Source organism: Ictidomys tridecemlineatus, unplaced genomic scaffold (assembly GCF_052094955.1).
Source record: "Ictidomys tridecemlineatus isolate mIctTri1 unplaced genomic scaffold, mIctTri1.hap1 Scaffold_96, whole genome shotgun sequence".
In the NCBI taxonomy this organism is placed as follows: Eukaryota; Metazoa; Chordata; class Mammalia; order Rodentia; family Sciuridae; genus Ictidomys; species Ictidomys tridecemlineatus.
In genome coordinates, this window is record NW_027526172.1 from 911,131 (window position 1) to 929,918 (window position 18,788).

The 18,788-nt window shown below is 44.1% G+C and overlaps 1 long non-coding RNA gene across 1 annotated transcript; it reads right to left on the minus strand.

Moving 5' to 3' along the window:
* Positions 1-10,214: 10,214 nt before the first annotated feature.
* On the minus strand, positions 10,215-12,243 carry LOC144374922 (uncharacterized). The gene is made up of 2 exons (XR_013434161.1): positions 12,092-12,243; positions 10,215-10,357 (listed from the first exon to the last, which is right to left on the minus strand). It is a non-coding gene; the product is annotated as an uncharacterized LOC144374922 (long non-coding RNA).
* Between the last annotated feature and the right edge of the window lie 6,545 nt (positions 12,244-18,788).

An 18,788-nucleotide genomic window follows, 5' to 3' on the forward strand; every position in this document is an offset into this window, starting at 1 on the left:
CAGTATGTTAGAAATTATAGGTTCATTTCTTCTGAGAAGGAAGTTACATATTAATAGGCATTCTGATGTTATTTTTACCCTTTATTTTAAAGGTAAAGTTTCCAAGGACATTAAAAATTGCAATAGTGTGCTGGGAGTAAATTTTACTCCTACATCTAAGAAACAAATTCACAAAAGATGACATCATAGTAGTTATATTTTGCAATACGACAATTGAGGATTTCACAACCGCCTTAAGTTTCAATCACAACACAGATAAGTAAAACATTAAAGATGAATTCTTTAAATGTCATTGACACAATTTTTAAAAAAAAAATCCATTGAACATTTACAAAGTTAATAATAATGCACTTAGTATGCTTATGGAAATCATGTGGAGTGAAAATATACTAGCTTCTTAGGAACTGTTATAAAAACTCCACATTCTATCTATGCTGCTTCTGGGTCAGCAGGGGTATTCTACACCCAAATGAAAACCATCCTCTTAGTAGATGTTTTCCAGTACACTCAAATCCAGGACAAGTGTACTTTTCCTTCCCTCCTGCCCTGTAGATGATGACTGAGGTACACACAGAGGAGGAAACATAGAGAGCTGAGGACTTCATGCCAACTTTGACTCAAGTGCTATCCCACACTAATCCAAAGCTCATCAAACCATCTTCCTGGGCTCTTGATGAGAACAGAAAGATAATTTTTCATACTGCATCAAACATCCATGGATTATTTAAAAAACAAAACACTTAGAATCTACTTGAATATATGGGACATTTTGAACTAACAGGGCATTAGCCAGTCTTTGTGAAAACCGCCTTTATGCTTTAATTTGATTTATAGGACAATTTTTAAAGTAGTCCTTATTACTTTTGAAATCATGGTGTACCTTTAGGATAGGCTGACAAAGGATTGTTTTATGATATTTCTTGCTTAGTGACTAGGTAAAAAAGACTTTCAATGAACCATTCGTTAAGTTCTAAAATGTCCAAATGTAATTAGGAAACCATTTGTTCCATTCCTTTTTAAACATTTCTATAAATTCTATTCTGACTCAAGTATAATGAAATTAGCTTTTGCTGGGTCTGACTTGTTAGCCTAACCACTGGCCACTCTTTTTATTTTATTTTTCCCAATGCTGGGGTTCAAACTCACAGCTTCACACTTGCTAGGCAAGTGCCAAACTGTTGAACTACATTCTCAGCCCCACTGCGTCTTAATCAGGTGATACCTGTTAGCACAGGAGTTGCATACAGCCTTCAAGAAGGACAAACTGCACTGCCCAGACTTTCTCAAGGACCTCTGCTCCATGAGGGTTGGGGATCAACTAGCAATCTTCCAGGGCAAACAGAGCAAACCATAAATTATGGGCATCACAGCAGCTTTCCAGAGGCACACAGCAGTGGCAGGGGTCCTGGGTTGTGAACCAGCACATACTGTTAGTTCAGCATGTGTGTTGGTGTTAATGCCTCCACATCCACAGGCCTTTGTCCCCTTTGTACACTCACTCTTCTGTCTCATTTCTCTTACCCATAGCTATCCTTCAGAAGTTGGTATCTTGACCCACATTCCAGAAGGCAGCCCAGCCAACTTCTTGAAACCCAGCACCTAAATAGTCTCATTTTTGTACTAGATGACAGAAGCAAAATCCCTACCCTCCTGCCCTGTAGATGATGAATGGGGTACACACAGAGGAGGAAGCATAGACAGCTGAGGACTCCATGCCAAACTTGACTCAAGATCTATCCCACACTAATCCAAAGCTCAGCTAGACTCCCATCAAACCATCCTCCTGGGCTCTTGGTAAGAACAGAAAGTGATTTTCTGGAAGGACCATCTTCCCCACCCAAATGTCTATATAATGACGTGTGTCATCCTGGTAGAAAGGAAGGCAGTAAAACACAGGTTCTGGAAGTGGCCCTCTCTATTCTCAAGAACGCTAGCCAAGCTGAGGGGACAAGGAGAGGGAGTCTAGGTAAGTATTATCATGGACACTGGCTTTCTTTCACGTATGCTGGGAATTAAAGCAAGTTAGTGTTATGTGTAGAAAGCTGCTTTCTTGTATGTGCACCAAGTTCCCTGGGGTGCTGGTCACACCCTGGTGGGACCAAGTGAGCTAAATTGATGCTGCTTCTGTCACAGAACTATAAACCTCCCTCCCTGCCATCACTGGGGTGGAACAGAGGACAATGGAGAGAGAAGTGCTTGTCCAGCCGGCCACCACAGAGTCCTAGGGGAATGAGGGTGTCATGTTATGACAAAGCGCTGGAGGCCATGTGTAGATCAGAGGTACACCTGTCCACCATTGCCACTGGACTTTCTGGTGAGGCACCTGTCCAGCCGGTAATTACTAGAATTTCCCTGTGGACTTTTCTCAATAAACCACATCTTTCACATCCCAGCTCTTTCTTTGGTTTCTTGGAAACCTGTCCCACTCCTCTGGCACAACTGGGCTTTTTGGTAAACCAAGATGGTGCTACCAACCAACCACTCCCAAGGGGCAGGAGCGCTGCTGTGATAGGGTGTAAGAGCTTGTGTCATTGATGGGATGGGACCTGGGCTAAAGGTGTGAGGTTCTCAGTTCAGGTCATGACCTTGTCGTTGGCCACTTGACAATTTCATGCCCTCACCTAACTTCTTGAGGAATCTCAGATTCCTCAGGCATAAAACGAGACTCCCTAAACTGGTGTATGATTGTATCTAACATTTTACAAATGAGTGTGTTGGATTCAATTGGAAATGAAGTCACTAGGGTACAGGTCTGAGCTTCTCTGTCAACTTGGGCAAGAGGCTTCCTCCCTCTCTGACTTCAATTTTTCCTTCCACAAAAGTAAGCAGTTGAATTTTAATCAGAATAAGACCATTTCTAGGTGAATTGACCTTTGACCTTCTTCTAAGGCATCAAAAACTTTGATCTTAAATGCAGGGATACCCCCCCATTTTTTTTCTTGTCCTTTTCTCCTGATACCACATGAAGTTGGGGCAACTAATTTTACAAGTACACCTTCAAGATACTACATAAGGGAGTAATTCCGCAAGTTTCCCTAAATGCATTATTTCAAGAATCTAAAGTCTTTCACTGTGCAGGTCCTTGAAGCCTTTTCAATATCCTTTTCACACCCTCTATTCCAGGCTCTCTGGAGAATCTACTGGGTCCTGTACTCTCTCTGGCTTCTCCCAACCCTGCCTTTCTTTGTTCTCTGAGGTCGAAACATCCTTCTAGGGGCTGGGGTTGTGGCTCAGTGGTACAATGCTCGACTAGCCCATGCAAGGCTCTAGGTTCAATCCTCAGCATAACATAAAAATAAAAAATAAAGGTATTGTGTCCAACTACAACTAAAAAATAAATGTTTAAAAAAATAAAAGAGAGAAACATCCTCTGTTAACTCTCCCTGCTCATTATTTTCTCTACCTGGGGAATTTTCCTGGACACTCTTCCGTGACCCCCACCCCAGTCAGGCGCTTCCTTGATGCCCCCCCCCCCACTGTGGCTCCATGAGGCTTCCCATCCACCACTGTGGCCAGTACCCCCAATGGTTCCCAGGACAGGACAGATCTCTCCGCTCCTACAGGGCAGGGCTGTGTGCCTTCGCTTTTATCACAATGTCTCCAGTCCTTTGTTTCTGTAGGTTTTGTATCACTGAAGTCGACCAACCACAGGTGGGAAATACTGGGAAAAAAATTTTGCATTAGACATTTTTCCTTGACATTATTCCCTCAAAACACAACTATGGGCATCACGTTACAATGCGTTAGGTATTATAAGCCGTCTAGAGGTGGTTCAGAGTACATGGGGGCATGCATGCAGGTCATGTGCATATACTATGCCTTCGTGTATGAGGGGCTTGAGCGTCTTCGGATTTGGGCACCTGTGGGTGGGGGTCCCAGAACAGATCCCTTGCAGATACCAAGGGATGACCATACCTAGCCCTGCTGTGCCGGAGGAAGGAATCAGTGAACACTACTGACAGGTGTTTGACAAAGTGAAGATAAGGGTGAGGAAGCCAGGAGCCAGTCTCCCCGAGTCAGGGAGTCTGTGCACCCCCGCACCTGGAGTCCTTTCAGCGCACAGTCAGAGGAACTACGGGTTCTCCAAGCAGTGCATTCTGGAGAGTGATAGATTACCTGTGCCTCCTCCAGAGCCCACTGACAGGAGCAGGGCGGGCACAGGGCACACCGCAGAAACGAGTGGCCTGGCATGCTCATACTTCACCACGTGGGGCCTTTCCAGAGGCAGTGTCACTACATGACTCATGAGTGACACCGCCCTGCCTGTCACTGTGGCCCCAAATGGCATGTACCCGATGACAGATGTGTGTGTCAAGCTACAAAACACAGCAGCCTGGGGGAACCCCAGGGCAGCTTTAGCAGACCTGAGATAAGATGTCAGCATCAGCCCCCACCTCCCCTGTTAGCTGGGCATGCTGCCTCACTGTCCGTTCCTCCAGAGTCACCTTCCAGCAGGTTTCATGCGACTGCACTCCATCCACCCACAGAGGGATCTGACAGACCTGACGGAAGGACCCAGAACCCAGGGGAGGACCGTCAGGATGCTGGGCACCGCGGACTCCAACACCCAGCTGCCCTTCTGGAGCTTCTGAGGGTTGATAGAAGGATGAGACCGTGGGCAAGGAGATCTGCTTTGTGGTCACTCTGCCTCCCGTACCTAGGACAAGAGTGATCATGGCCCTTCACAAGAGCACTTATCATTTATGTTATAGTGGCTGGCAGATGCTGGGGGACATAGCATGAACCAGGAGCTGTGCTAGGGCCCCTATTGGATTCTCTGACTTAATTTTCACAATAACATTATAGAGTAGGTGCTATTGTTGTCTCCATTTTTATATATGAGATAATTAAGCCTAAATTAGTTAAGTAACCTGTTCATGCTGCAGTTTGAATGTGATTTGTCTCCCACAGGTTCTTGGGCTGGAAATTTGGTTGCCAGTGTAGCTGTGGTTAGGAGATGAGCCTTTAAGTGGATTAATGTTTTTCCCCCGGGAGGTGAGTGCTCACTCTTCAGGGACTGAATTGTTTATCAGGGGAGCAGGTGGTTACAAATTGAATTCTTCTGTCTTGACCTGTCCTCTTGTTTTCTTTCTCACCACATGACCCTTTCTTCCAGGGTTCCCGCTACATGATGCTTATGCCATGAGCCCTTCACTAGAAGCCAATGCCAGAACCATGTTTGGGGACTTCCAGAACTGAGAGCTAAATAAACCTCTTTAATTTTTTTTTTCGTTTAAGTATGTAGTCTCAGGCATTTTGTTAGAGTAACCCAAGATGGACTAAGACATTCAATTAATAAAAGTTGAGGCAGGAACTCAGACCCAGGTTGTCTTGTGTATTTTGCCATCTTATATTGCACCCATGTAAGACCAGAAGAAAAAAAAAGGGTAGTGACAAGGTGGGCCAAGTGAGGCCAGGTGACATAACACCACATGTGGGAGCCATATTAGAGGTGACTTTTGTTCCTCCCTGGACCCAGTCACTGAGAAATTGGCTGGGAAAATTCAACCCACTCACTCAGTTTAAGGGTTTGGAGCACCAGGAGGCACCATCTAAGATCAAGGAAGGAGTATGTAACCATGGCAACCATGATCTACCCTAATTTCTATGCCCATGGAAAGAAGAGAGTTTTATCTAAAAAAAAATCAACTTATGGGATAACTGACCATTGACATTCAACTTGGTAGCAAAAAGCCAGTGAAGAAATTTGATTACTGAATCATTACTGCTCCTCGCTGGGTGAGGTGGTGCACACCTGTAATCCCAGTGGCTAAGGAGGCTGAATGAGGCAGGAGGATCCTGAGTTCAAAGTCAGCCTCAGCAACAGTGAGGGGCTAAGCAACTCAGTGAGACCCTGTTTCTAAATGAAATACAAAATAGGGCTGGGGATGTGACTCAGGGGTCGAGTGCCCCTGAATTCAATCCCTGTTACCCCTGTCTAAAAAAAAAAGTATATATATAACTGCCCCTTATAGAGTCTGGGCACTTGTGGGCAAAAAGAGTTGCAGGGCTCAGAAAAGGTCAGCCTTCTTGCGAAGATGCCATGGTGCTGGGTCAGTAGGTTTGACACCTGTCAGTACCACCCCATCCGCCAAACCTCAGGAGACTTGCCTTGTTATGACAAGCTATACTGTAGGAAGCGAGGATTCCCTTTCTTTTGTACTGTCTTACCATGTTCGTAAGCAATTTAAGCAGCGAATTATACTAATTTTGCTTAGTGCTGAAGTGTGAAATCTTAAGAGATGGTGCCAAATGAATGATGGGTGTGTATTTCTCAGTTTGCTCGTGACTTTATTTTCAGTATGTTCATTCTTGAGGACATGTCTCGGATGTGTAAATTTTGCTGGGATGCAAAATGGAAAATGAAAACAATTATGAAATTATCTAAAATTGTAGGTTTCAGATGATGTGAAGAAGAAGAAAGAACTTCTATGCTCTTCTTGTAACTGTAGATTTTTTTGGTCCAAATAAATTCTAGACCTATCATTAATTCCCTAAATGATACAGAAATCAGCTAGGATGATAGCCAATTTTGATGAATTGGTACAAACTTCTATTTATGAAATAAGACTGAACAAAGCGTCATTGAAGGCAGGATGCAATCTCATCCTACACATCAATCTGAATTTAAAATACATGCATTGATTGAGGGGAAGAAAACATGGTTAAAGCTACGCTTGAAAAGTCTTTATTTCACAAAGAACCATATCTATTATACAATATATGCCAAATGTATCAGGTAGTTATTGTCATGATTCACTGTGTAACAAACAACCCCCCAAATCTCAGTGGAAAATGGTGACCAGATGCCTATGGATCACTGTTCCATCTGCCTCATTCTAAGGCCCAGACTGGAGAGAAATGGGATTTTCTTCCCAGGGTGATAAGAGACACACAGAGAAGGATCCCAACCATGGAAGCACATTTTAAGCCTATTCTTGCATCAACACTTGCTGCCATTCCTTTGGATAAATCAGGTTACATAACTGACCTCCAATTCAAAGGCCAAGGAAGTACATTTCTCATATCATGATGAGCTGTGCTAGCTCCACCACAGCCCCATTTTGGCTCTCCTCCACATTCCTTTGGGTGCCATATTTTGGGGCTGCCCAGGGGGAGATGGGTTTACTCTCAGAAGCTGGACTACTCTCCAAAACCTCTCCATTCCAAGATGGCAAGCACCGCTGGGCCCAGGTGATGTGGAAGTGAGGTGGGTGGAGGTGCTCTAACGCTCAAGTTTTGCTTAGAGGGAAAAGGAGACCCTGAGGATTCCCAGCAGAAACAGGTTTGACCCAAGGAAGGACACGGTGGTTGAGCAGGACTGGTGAAATCAAGGTCAGGAAGTCTGTTTTCATAACATCTAGAAGATCAGGAATAGAAACCACCACCCAGAGCCCAGCCTTGGAGCACCAAAGCAGGAGATCCTCAGGTGGGCATCACAAAGCCAAGGGCAGCTGCTACCAACAAATCCAGTTGCTGCTCACAATGCACAGTATTTTTTGGTGGTGGGAGGACCCCTGAAAAGCACATTATCTCAGCTGTTTGACAGGGTCCTTTTCTTCTGACTTTCATTGGGGAAACCCTGACGTCATATTCTACGTGGGTAAAAATTGGAGACTTTTCTCCACCAATGCAGAATAGAATGGAGAAGGGGTCAGGAGGCATGCTGGGTTGACCCAGTGTAGAAAATCCATCACACCTTCTTCTCACACTTAAACTTCCAACCACCACCATTACCGTACCATCTCTGCCTGACATCAATGCTCGTGAAAATGTATTCATCCTGTCCACCCCAGAGAGAGACACGAAGTACTGTAAGACAGAGAATGACTGTTTTTAAAAAAAATCCAGATAATTATGTTAACCTGAGAATTTGCTTAGATTTACCAGATCCATTTTTATGTAGTCACAGGACACCTAATGACATCTCCATCAATGATGGACCAGATAGATAATGGTGGCTTTCATAAGCTTATAATGAAGCTGAAAAATCCCTATCCCTTAGAGCTACTGTGTCCTTCACAAGATCATAGCAAAACACATAGCAATGTGTTTGTGTTGATGCTGCTATAAACGAACCATTCAGTTATTGAAGGGAACCCAAGTTGGTTCCATAGCTTAGCTACTGTAAATTGAGCTGCTATGAACATTGATGTGGCCACATCATCATGGAATGCTGATTGTAGGTCCAATATATACCAAGGAGCAGGATAACTGGGTCAAATGGTGGTTCCATTTTCTAAGGAATCTCCATACTGCTTTCCAGACTGGTTGCACCAATTTGCAGTCCCACCAGCAATGTATAAGTGTACCTTTCCCCCCACATCCTTGCGAACATTTATTGTTCCTTGTATTCTTTTTTTTTAAGTGAGAGTGAGAGAGGAGAGAGAGAGAGAGAATTTTTTTAATATTTATTTTTTAGTTCTCAGCGGACACAACATCTTTGTTGGTATGCGGTGCTGAGGATCGAGCTGAGCCACATCCCCAGCCCCTGTTCCTTGTATTCTTGATAATTGCCATTCTGAACTAGAGTGAGAAGGAATCTCGGTGTAGTTTTAATCACTAGAGATGTTGAACATTTTTTCATATATTTGTTGACCACTCATATTTCTTCTTCTGTTCAGTTCTTTTGCCAATTTATTGATTGAGTCCAAGGTTTTTGAGTTCTTTATATATCCTGGAGATTAATGTTCTAGCTGAGGTGGAGGTGGCAAAGAGAACTTCCCTTTCTATAGTCTCTCTCTTTTCATATTCTGTTTCCTTTGCTGTGAAGAAGCTTTGGTTTGATGCCATCCCATTTATTGATTTTTTTTTATTGTTGGTTGTTCAAAACATTACATAGTTCTTGATACATCATACTTCACACTTTGATTCAAGTGGGTTATGAACTCCCATTTTGACCCCATATACAGATTGCAGAATCACATCAGTTACACTTCTATTGATTTACATATTGACATACTCAAGTCTGTTGTATTCTGCTGCCTTTCCTATCCTCTACTATCCCCCCTCCCCTCCCCTCCCCTCTTCTCTCTCTACCCCCTCTACTGTAATTAATTCCTCCCCCTTGTATTATTTTTCCCTTTCCCCTCACTTCCTCTTGTATGTAATTTTGTATAACCCTGAGGGTCTCCTTCCATTTCCATGCAATTTCCCTTCTCTCTCCCTTTCCCTCCCACCTCTCATCCTTGTTTAATGTTGGTCTTCTTCTCGTACTCTTCTTCCCTAGTCTGTTCTTAGTTACTCTCCTTATATCAAAGAAGAGATTTGGCATTTGTTTTTTAGGGCTTGGCTAGCTTCACTTAGCATAATCTGCTCTAATGCCATTCATTTCCCTCTAAATTCTATGATTTTGTCATTTTTTAATGCAGAGTAATACTCCATTGTGTATAAATGCCACATATAAATGCCACAGTTGGCAGGAGGTGGCCCTGGAAGAGCCATCTGGTAAATGGAAGTCAGGTGGTGGCAGTCCAGTAGGGAATGGGAATGCAAGTCATCTGGCTTTTCAAAGTCACCAGAGGAGCCCCGGGTCCAGATTTCCTACTCTCCAGAGGTCAGTCATAAATGCCTGAGTTCTGATTCTTGCATTTATTTTTTTAAGAAACTTCTGATGGAATTGACAATTCCTTCACTTTTATTAATAAGAGCTTGATGCTAATTAATTGCCGAGGTCGGAAAACATAAGTTCTTGAAGGCATGGGTGGGATTCCATATTTTTAAAAAAAGATAATATATATACTAATAAGTCTATAAAATCATGGAGCCAGAGGTCCTTTAGAAAATCACTAAAACATCATCAGCAACTGGCCAGGGCGAACCACAGAAGCTCAGAGCTGTAAGACAGCCTAGTTTTTCAGAGCAGGAAACCAAGATTGGGTGAGGACATCTACCCAGGTCCCACACTGATGGAAGGCTGAGTGGACCCTTGGTAGATCACAAGGTTCCCAGAGAGTTGTGTCCCTTTGCACCACACGGCAATTAGAGGCATGGCCAGTGCTCAGAGATCTTAGAAGAAGCAACTCTCTAACCATTGCCTCTTTGCTTAGAAACCATTGCCAACTGCAAATCTACTTGAAATACTCCAGCACTGTCGTTTTAGAAAGGATAGAATTAGATACAACTACTACAATGCTATCTGTAGGAAATGCGATGTGTAAAACAGTGAACATTAATATATACAGTAATCAGTTTTTTATCACCGTGAAGAACAATTTAGAGGAGGAAAAGTTTATTTTGGCTCATGGTTTCTGAGGTTCAGTCCACGGTCAGTCAACTCCACAGTTCTTGGAACGAGGTGAGGCAGAACATCGGGGCAGCAGGGTGTGGTGGAGGAAAGCATCTCAGGACTGGGCAACTAGGAAGTAGAGAGTGAGCTTCACTCACCAAGGACAAAATATAAACCCCAAAGCATGCCCACAGTTACCTGCTTCCTCTGGCCACACCTTACCTGCCTACAGTTTCCACCCAGTTAATCCACATCAGTGGATTAATCCACCAATTAGGTTATATGTCTCAAATCTATTTATTTCACCTTTGAAAATTTTTGCATTGCCTCACACTATATACAAATTGGTCTATAATTTTTTTTCTACTCAAAGTCCTAACCATATAGGTAATAATTATGAGCATGATAATTTTGGGTGAGACAGGTCTAGTTTCAAGTTCAGTTTCTATGGCATGTCAACTTGGGATGCTGGGCATATTTCCTAACCTCTGTGAGCCTCGGTTTCCTCTTCTGGATAAGGGGATCTCACAATGAGTGATAATCTATGTAAATTACTCAACATAGCTTGCCATCCAATGCCTAATCGCTGTCAGTCATGCCCACAAAATATGTAATGTTTATGAAGTAAATGGTGGCTGTTGGAAACTGACAGATCCCACTTAAGAAGTTACTTCTGATTAGTGTGGGCTTCATTCCAGGCAGTATTTCCAACAATGTCGACACAGAAGTTCTTGAAGTGTGAGCTCCGCGCCTTCTCGATTTCTCTGTGTACTGGGAACTTGAACTCAAAGTCTAATGTAGGGACTGCTGACTCCTATGAAGTTTAGGCTCATTACCAATGCTATTATCTAAATTTTTCTGGGGGGAAAAAAGGTGGTGAAATAATGAAACTTCACATTTTTGGCATGTGGAAAACTTAAGGGGCTAGAGGATGTTTTTAGTTCTGAGGATAGAAATCAGAACTCTTTCAAGAGGTTGGTCAGTCTAGCCGATGTAACCAAGAGCTGGGCCTCCTAGTACGTGGACACTGAGATTCCAAAGTCAGGTTGTCCAGGACTGGCCAGGATGGAAATCAGGGGTAACCCATGGGTGCAGCAGGTTCTGAGGCTCAGAGAGATGGCCTTAGCCAGGGGTGGGGCTCTGGAACATAATGGGAAGGAAGTGGAACACGTTTCCAGCTCCACTACCTGCTAGCTGTATGGTGTTCGGCAAGTCACTCAGCTCCTCCGAGTTTCAGTTTTCTTGGTGATAAAATGTGACTTTCTTAACCACATGCCTGGCCCAGAGCAAGCACATAACAAATATAAATCATTATTATGATTAAGAGGTAACATGGTGAGGCCTGCAGAGAAAAGCTCCAACAAACTAAGGGTCCTCGGATCAACTGGGCTTGGCACAGACAGGTCCTGCGTCCTGAACCAGCACCCAGGGTCCCCACTTTCTTGGTCCCCAAGTCCCAGCCATTCACCACGACTCCTGCCTGATTTTTGAGGTCTCATCATTTCACGCTGGGATCTCCACAGTTTGCTGGCCTTCAACACTCATCCTGCTCTGTTCTGACGCTCCCAGGAGGTATTTCCTACCATGCAAACCTGACCAAGTTGCCAATTTGCTGAAAAACCCTTCAATAAGGTTTTCCTTTCCTTTTTTTAATTTTAATTTTAATTTTGCTGGTTCTTTTCAGTTCTGCATGACAGTTGAATCCATTTTGATATGATCATAGAAGCATGGAAGATATCTTATTCTAATTAAGACCCCAGTGTCTCTCCTTCCCATTCCTATTCCCTTCTCTCTATTGATCTTCCTGCCATTTACCCATAGTTTATTTTATTTATTTATTTAAATAATTTCTCGTGGATGTACCCAGTGGTGAGCTTCACTGTGGTGTATTCATGGATACACAGCGAGCTCTAGGCCTGGATCCCCTTGGCATGGCCCATGTGCCTTCTGGGATTGGCAAGTGCTCCTTTCTCTCAGCTCACTGGAACCCACCGTACTCAGGACAGTCCTAGAAGACAAAGAATGGCCAGCTTTACTTTTATTTCCCTGCTTGGGAACAGAGAAAGTACAATGACCTGAGCCTTTATCTCAGATCAGTCATCACCTTTCATTGCACATTGGAACAACCCAGGGGATTTATAAAAACCCACCCAAACCCCACCCCAGACCACCAGTATTGTAACTGGCCACCGTATTTTGAAGCTCTTGTGGTAATAATGAGATACACTCTGGGTTCTGGATCCCAGCCATACCCTTCTCCTTCATGTCTTTTCAAGAAGGAAAAGAAAAGAATCTCACTTGAAGCCCCAAAGACATCAGCCCCGAGTTGAGTTCTAACATCAACCACCTGCTAATGGTCGCTGGCTTCAGAGGGACGCTGATCAGTTTCAGGAAGAGGGTGGATGTCAGGGAAGTCAGATGCATGATCAATTCAGGAAGTGGGATGTCAGAGAAGTCAGACAAATGATCAATTCAGGAAGTGGGAGCTCAGCCCAGTCTCCTGCAAAGCCGGCGGTTTCACGAAAACCCTTGTGAATGTCAATGAACACAAGCCCCAGTGGCGTGGACAGCTCCCTGGAGTAGCCTGGCCCCCATTCAGCTCAGCACAGAAGGACCAGCCCAGGGAGGGAGAATGTGACTCAGGGCTGCTCTCTCCCCGACAATAGGACAGAGCTGTAATCTTTTGTAAAAGGACAGGTAAAAATAGCCCCAGTACTTTAGGAAGAACTGGGCATTTTTAGATTCTGAACCATCTGATGATATGACTGGGGGTAAGTGGTCCGGGGAAGGGCCAGGAAGCATTATTTACTGTCTTTCAGTGTTCTGGTCTTCTCCCTTAATCCTCCCAAGGACCCCGTGAGGTTGGCGTCATTATCTCCTTTTTCTACACTGGGAGCCTGCAGCCATGGGGGACATGTGTGCTTGAGTCATCCGCCAAGCAAAGGGCACAACAGGACCCTCCCTGGTGCCTGTGTGACCCACTGCTCACGCTCTGGCCAGAGCCCCTGGATTCACCCCAACAATGACACGGAGGTGGGTGGACATGAACTTCTCCCGGAGCCAGGTATGCGGGGTTGTGTCCCAGTGTTCCCTTGAAGCTGCAGAGAGAGCCAAGAACAGGGCCAGGCATGGGACGCCTTCGCTTCCAGGCTGACAGGACAGGCTCGTATCCTGCTGACAGCAAAAGTTCACTGGAAGTTTCTTAACCGTGGCCCAGCATTTACCACCTGCATTTTGGGAAGATTCACCTGGCAAGGCTACCTCTGATGATCCATGAGGGGCAGGTGCCATCTAGAAAACAAGTTAGAAAGCTCCACAATCTCTAACCACAATACTCACCATCTGTGAATTGTAGTCTCCATCTTTTGCCACCAAAAGGAATCAGACCTCCATAGAAATCATCTATATATACACACACACATACATACACTGGAGGTTGAATTCAGGAGCACTTTACCACTGAGCTCCACCCCCAGCTCCTTGGTTAAATACCTTTGATAGTTACTTAGGTATTAATGTATTATTCTGGAGAATTAACCAATAAAGGAAAAGAATACAGACTGTTCTGTTTTACCTGTACTAACTTTTTCAGGATTAAAAATAGCTGATGAGAAAAAGTTCTTCTTTATAGAAAAATCACAATCAATAATTCATGGAGGAGGAATGTTAGAGTCACCAATTTGAATCGTTATTGAAATAACAGGCGAGGTGTGTCCCTCCAGACCTGGCCAAACCACCTCCCACCAGCTCGATGAATGCGAGTCTACTACTTCTGCCCTACTCTTCACATAGCAGAAAAAGTGGTCGTTGTATATGTGCATAAAAGTTTAAGATGTGCAGCATGATATTCTGCTATACAGATCCATGGTGGAATTGTCACTACACATAGCAATTGAACATGACGGCATCTTCCACAGGGTTTTTCATATGGAAAGTGCACTAAAAATCAATCTACTCTCCTAGCGGACTTCCAGTGTACAGTGCAATACAATAGTATTAATGTGGGTTCTCCTGCTGTGCACTCTGACCCTTTCAAAGCACATGTCAGATCACATCACTCCTAAACACTGCCCAAGCCTCCCGTTTCCCACCTGTAGAAGCCAGAGTCTTTCCAATGACCACAGGGCTGCTATGATTGGCAGCTCTGACCACGCGGTCTCTCCTCACTCTCTCACCCAACACAGTGGTCGCTCTGGCCCTGTTGCCAACACAGTGGTTGCTCTCACATCTTCCCCTTTATCCACTTGTTTCCCCTGCCTGAAATTTCTTACAATGAGTTCCCTTACCACCTTCAAATCTTTGCCATGAGGTCTACTTTGATTATCCTATTAGAAATCCCAACCCCTGACCCCAGCTCTCCCAATTTTCTTATTTCTGCCCTAGTTTTCCTTTCCTGTCTTAGAGTGCACCACCTTTTATTCCATCTAAAGTTCATTCAGCTTGTTGTCTTCCTCGGTCATTGCTCTCAAAGTCCTAGAATGGAGATTCAGAGAGATCAGAAAATCTGTGTCTTTCATTGTTTTATTGTGATGTATCCCAAGCACTTAGAAGAACAAGTGGCACATAGTAGGTGTTTTAATGAATATTTTAAAACTAAACTGATTGATCTCATTATTGAACAGGGTAATTTATAATGATGATATTATATATAACCTTTATAGACTTATTTTTCAAGTTACTTTGTATGTTTGGTATCATGGGGAAACAATAAAAAGAGCTCTTTCCAATAAAACAACAACAACAATAAAACTATCTGTTTTCTCACTTCCAATAAATGCTCTGACCCACTCCAATCTAATTCCTTCCCCATCATGAACTGAACTATCAAGGTCACCAGTGACCTTCGGATTGCTAAATATAATAAGCATCTTAAAGTTATCATCCTAATTAGGCATATTGTTTATAAATACATGGGAGGTACCCGGGATTGAACCCAGGGGTGGTTATCCACTGAGCCACATACCCTGGTCTATTTTATTTTTAATTATGAGTCAGGGTCCTCCAGTGTGAGTGTCCCACCGTCTGGCCCATGCTCTGAGACCAAGGAGGGAGTTTGACACACACACACTACTCCCTCATCTCCATTCCTACCCCAACAGGCCCCTTTTCCCCACTCAACCCAGAATTGCCTCCCCATTCTAATTTTTGCATCTATAAGATTTAAAAACAAAAATAAAACAAAACAAAAAACCACTTCAACATCTGACCCTATCTTTTTGATTTAAAAGTCTTCAAGGTCTCCCCTTTGGTTTTTGGATTGAGATCGAGATCCCTGATTGGGCCTATAAGGCCTGTGGGCTTGGGTCCTAGTGACTCACATCCCCACCCTCACATAGGCCGCCTCTCGCTCACTCCCTGCCCGCCAGGACTCTCGGAGAGCTCCTGGTATTCTGTGCTCCCTGCCTCCTCAGGACTGTGCACCAGCTGTTCCTGCCTCCTTCACAGAGTAGCTTCAGGGAGGTTTTTTGGCCAGGAAGAGGTGTTCCACACCCCTACTGTGTGCCCTAACACACACTTATGTCTGGGTGTACTTAGACACATTGGGGCTGTTATTAATGTCCTGCTTGACTTTTTGGCTTCTAAGCCCCCTTCGGACATGAGCCATACATGTTTTGCTGATCACTGTGTTATAGGGCTGGGGCTTTCTGGGAAACTGAGGCAGTGAAAAGACCTTCCCCTTCAAACTCTGATCTTTGCAATCAACATCAATTTATTCTCCCTGGTCCCTCACGTCAGAAGACCAACCATCTTCTTTGGTCTTTGTGATCTTTGCAATTGTGTTAGGAAGATTCCAGACATGTTGCTCAGAAGAATTGGCATGAGTTTATTAGAAGGGATAGGAAAGTGGAAAAAGGGTTCTTTTAGAGAGAACACTCCTGCCCTCCAGTTTTACTAGGATGGGGGGGGGATGCCAGGGAAGATTCCAGAGAGTCCTACAGGACTGCAGGTAAATTGCTTTTAAAAAGTGAAAGCACATGGTGGTCAGCACAGGGGCCCGTTTATAGAATTATCCCCTTAACCTCATGTTCCCACCTCTCAGGTCTACCTGCCCAATTCATTGCATTGCTGGCACTAACCTAGTACATGACCATGTGGGGATGAATAGATATCTCTAAAATAAATAAAGAGAAAGGAAATAAGAAAGGCAGCTGGAGGGCCAGGTACCCTGGCACATGCTGTGATCCCAGAGGCTCAGGAGGCTGAGGCAGGAGGATCGATAATGCAAAGCCAACCTTGGCAAAAGAGAGGCTCTAAGCAACTCAGTGAGAGCCTGTCTCTAAATAAAATTCATAACAGGACTGGGGATGTGGATCAGGGGTTGAGTGCCCCTGAGTTCAATCCCCAGTACAGAAAGAAAGAAAGAAAGAAAGAAAGAAAGAAAGAAAGAAAGAAAGAAAGAAAAGTGGAAAAAGAAGCTGATAATCTCAACCAGTTACTGCGGTGAGTCAGGAGGGGCACAGCAGTATTTCCTTACATCAAATCTTGGGCACTTGATTATCATACTAAATCTAAGTTGTAGGAGTGCAGGACTGACCAGCAGCTGTAGAACAAGATGTGCACACACAGCACGGGAATGATTTAGGCATGGATTTGCTTGAGAAACTGTAACATCCTATTTAGAATTAACTCTATCCTATCCTCCAATGTGTAACAAATGTGCAAATCAAAATATTTAGAGATACAGCTACCGATTGCTGAATTTAGATAATTTAATCCATCCTAAACAGAACACTCAAGAATGCAAGAAAAGATCAGCAGTCAAGAAAGACAAAAACGGGGCTGGGGATGTGGCTCAAGCGGTAGCGCGCTCGCCTGGTATGCGTGTGGCCCGGGTTCGATCCTCAGCACCACATACCAACAAAGATGTTGTGTCTGCCGAGAACTAAAAAATAAATAAATATTAAAAATTCTCTCTCTCTCTCTCTCTCTCTCTCTCTCTCTCTCTCTCTCCCCTCTCTCACTCTCTTTAAAAAAAAAAAAAGAAAGACAAAAACTGAGCTTTCCAGAATTCATGTTCTTCCTTTCATCCCACAAAAGGAAATGGTTACACACGTTGATCAGGAGGCGGCTGGGGAGTACACAGGTAGAGCCGTGACGTCCATGCTGCAGACTAAATGGGATTCTATTTTCGGGAGAGCTTCCATTTAAAAATTTAAAAATGTAGTCTCCCCACCCAAAAGAAGTAGAATATAATCTCTGTGTGGGCAGGAGGCGAGATGCAGGAACATCTGGTGGAGGAACATTCAGATGAGATTGCTCCCGTAAGTCAGAAGACCAACACGGGTCTCCCTGGCTGGAAACCAAGGTGTCAGCTGGTGGGTCCCTCTTGGTGGCTCTAGGGGAAGTTCCATTTACTGATAATTCAGGTTGCTGGCAGGATCCACGGGCCTGGCACTGGTCAGCTGAGGGCCCTTCCCAGCTTTGAGTGGCCATTTCATCCCGTGGCCGGTGGTCCTTTCCATCACCAAAGCCTACAATGGTGGGTGGAGTCCCTCTCAAGTTCTGAACCTCCGTTCTTCTCTCACATCTTTCTAGCAGCAGCTGAGAAAGATTTTCTACCATTTATGGACATGTGTGATTAGATCGGTGTGCCTGAATAATCTCCCTGTCTCGAGGTCCTTAAACCATCAGCAAGTGGTCCCTTTGTCACGTAAGGTATCATATTCCAGGGGTTAGAGGTAGCCACCTGTTATGGTTTAGATATTAGCTGTCCCCAAACGCTCATATGTGAGACAATGCAAGACCATTCAGTGGTGAGATGATTGGGTTAGAAGTGCCTTAGCCCAATCAGTGAATTAATCCACTGATGGCAATAACTGAGTGGTATCTGAAGGTGTGGCCGGAGGAGGTGGGTCATTGGAGACATGCCTGTGGCAAGTGGAGTCTCTATCCCTGCTGCATGATCATCATGTGAGGTGCCTTCCTACAACATCACACTCTTCCGCCATGATGTTCTGCCTCACCTCCAGCCCTTAGGAATGAAGCCAGCTGCCTATGGACTGAGACCTCTGAAACCGTGAGCCTTCAAATAAATTTTTCCTCCTCTACAATGGTTCTGATCAGGTCTGTTAGTCACAGCAGTGAAAAAGCTGACTAAAATAGCACCTTTGGGGTGCCATTAATCTGCCTACCCTAAAAATTTCCATTTGATTTAGGTGGGGTGAAGGCTGAAAAGATTTTCTTTAGAATGTTGAATAAGCTCCTCTGTGAACCAAAAAGATGCAAAATATAAAATAAGTCTCTGGATCTGCTGACTTCTGGTATGTCAGAGCTTCAGCGACTGGCATTTCTTGGAGAACTCCTGTAGGTTTTAGTCAACTCTCAGAGAACATTATGACCATTCCCCATTGAGCTTTATGCATCTCCTCAGTATAATTATCATATTCTTTGTGCTCACTCTCTCTTTTTGTCCTTAGAGTCAATTATAGTGTAGTTTTCACCCCCACTGTCTCTGGACATGCTTGTGTGTGTCCATAATGTCCAAACTTACTGAACAATAGTAAATTCACAAGTTTCATCACTTTCATCAACTTTGATTGACCTAGTGCTTTAGTTTACT